General features: G+C 41.0%; 1 pseudogene; it reads right to left on the reverse strand.

The window, feature by feature from the left end:
- Positions 1–785: 785 nt before the first annotated feature.
- On the reverse strand, positions 786–2,459 carry LOC101718366 (U3 small nucleolar RNA-associated protein 18 homolog pseudogene; annotated as a pseudogene).
- Between the last annotated feature and the right edge of the window lie 241 nt (positions 2,460–2,700).

Here is a 2,700-nt window from a genome sequence, read left to right on the forward strand (position 1 = left end):
TTATATGTATGTCAAATGTTTTCCTCTGCTTGGGAAGTTTTCTGCCATTATTTCTGTGGACAGTTTTTATTTGTGTCATTTGTACTTTCTCCTGCTTTTTTATGGAGTCCTATTAGTCTTATATTATTCTTCTTTGCATCATCTAGCAGCTGCTGGATCAATGTCTCATGGTCCCTTACTATTTTTAAGAAATCTCTTTTTTCATGGTCACTAACTGCAATCCTATCTTCTATATCTGATATTCTATCTTCACATTGGCTCATTCTGCTGCGTATACTTTCAATGGAATTTTAATCTCCTGGATATCTGTTTGAATCTGTTTCATGGATTTCATTTCTTTCCAATATTGGGCATTCATGGTTTCCATTTCTTTCCTATGCTGGGGATTCATGGCTTCCATCATGGTCCTGAAATCATCTATTTTTTTCTGTTTCTGTTCTATAGTCTCTAATCATATCTTTCCTTCTGCTCACCATCTCTGTAGTTATCTGGGAAATTATTTCTGTTTTTAATTTTTCTAGAGCCTTGTTCATCTGTTTTGTTACTTCCCGTGCTATCAGTTCAGGGTGTCTAGGTGGTAGATTATCAGATTTTTCTACTTCGTTTCCACCAGAATTTGCCTGTGGTGAGCTGGAAATCTGGGTTTGCACATTGTTTAGGTGTCTTCTCAATTTCTATTTTTGTTGTTGGTGTTGTTTTTGGTTTAATTCCTGGGCTGATACTTCAATATTGCTTATTGTGAGTATCTTTATTGCATTTATTTATTTATTTATTTATTTATTTATTTATTTGATACTGGGGATTGCAAAACTGTTAAAACTGAACACTGTTGAAAAATCTATGGACTGGACATGAGAAATATTCTTTTTCACAACTGGAAAGTTAGAAAATACTGTACAGGATGGAAGATGAACCAATCTGACTGCTTCTTTTATTTTTTCTGAAGCCACTGCCAATATTTCTGTAGTAGGATTGAAGGCCAGAGATGTAACACCAGTAACCAAGTTCATTATAGCTTTTATTGGCTTTGGGTTTGTTTCTTGGAAACAAGAATCTTGATTGTATATATTTACCACTCCACAACAAGAACCACATGCCACATACTGTCCATTCCTTGATGCAGCAATGCTTAATCCATGTAAACTGCCTTCATCAACAAATCCATTAAGGCACTTCCTAGAGTTCACGTCCCAAACACAAACTTCCCCATCCCCGGAATAGGTGTATATTTTCTTGCTATCAGAAGTGAATGTGGATGATGAAACCCTTCCATTACTCTTCATGCTTCCAATCAGCTCTTTGGTCTTCATTGACAGCAAATGAGAATAGCCAGCAATGCTGTTGATGAGCAAGAAGGACCCATCTGGGGAGAGTTCAAAGCTCCTCACTATTCTTTCATTCAAACCTCTCACTTGATGCCCAGGAATTAACTTCCCAGCTAGCATATCATAGATGTAAAGAACCTTGCTGTGAGTGCTTGTAGCTAAAACCTGTTCCCCATTAACACTAAAACAAGCCTTAAAGATTGGAAACTTTTCCAAATAGATGCTCTGGATTTTAGGATTTGTTTTGCCATCAACCTGAAACAGTGAAAAGGCATTATCTAAGCCAGCAACCATCACAACCTGGGCACAGGGATGGAACTGGACCGACGAGATCTGAGCAGTGGTCGGCTGCTCAGCATTGGCATGCTGGCAGTTCTTCATCTTCAAGATTCCTCGTGGAAGAGAAGCTGATGTGGACAAGAAATTCCCAGTCCTTTGCAACAAATCATCTTCATCCTCTTCAGTGCTATCATCTGAAGATGTTTTTCGCTTACTCGTCTCTGTCCAGGCAGGTACTCCCCCCATGACATGCTGGAATTCTTCTTTAAGTCTCCCCTGAAGTTTCTCTTTTGAAAGCTTACTTTCACTGGCATTTTTCATCTTATCTTTCTGAAACCGGTTGTTCTTCATGTCAACCATTTCCTCATCTTCATCTTCCTCATCCACCCAAACTGGCTTCTTTTGAGGGGGAAAATTATCTTTTGCTTCATTTTCCATTTCTGAGTCATCTGAGTCTTCATGTACCTGAACCCGTGCACCCTGCAGCCGCCGCAGCAGCGCGTCCTCGTCGGTCTCTACGTCGCGGAAGACCAGCTCCTCCAGATACCGCTCCACGGCTGGTTTGTCCTCCAGCGTCAGGCGGTGCTGCTGCCAGAGCCATTTCTCCTCCTCTGCCTTCGCCGCCACCACTGCGAGCGCAGCGGTGGCCATGTTCCGCTGGGCCAGTGGTGTCCGCTGGGATGAAGGGGCAGCTTTTCGGGGTGGCCCGCCTGTCCCTGCTCTGGATCTCTGGTCCGGCTTCATTTGGGTCTTCAGGCTTGGTCTCACTCCAGCTCTCCTGTCCGGTTTCTTTCGGCTCCTCCGTTCAGGTGGCATCATTGGTTTTGCTACTTTTTCATTTCTAATTGCATTGCTTTGGATCTTTTCTTTCTTTTTTGGGGTAAGATTGGCTGTTTGTCTATTTCATTTATTCTTTCAAGGAACCAGCTTTTTAATTTATTAATTCTTTGTTTATTTTTTAGTCTCAATGTTGTTAATTGCTGCTCTGATCTTTATAATTTCCTTCACTGTCTTAGCTTTGGATTTGGATTGTTGTTGTTTTTCTAGAACCTTGGAGTGCATTATTAGGTTATTTATTGGAGCTTGCTCTGTTTTT

Source organism: Heterocephalus glaber, unplaced genomic scaffold, assembly GCF_053883595.1.
Source record: "Heterocephalus glaber isolate CG9 unplaced genomic scaffold, H.glaber_assembly_v1.0 deba00001236, whole genome shotgun sequence".
NCBI classification, from domain to species: Eukaryota; Metazoa; Chordata; class Mammalia; order Rodentia; family Bathyergidae; genus Heterocephalus; species Heterocephalus glaber.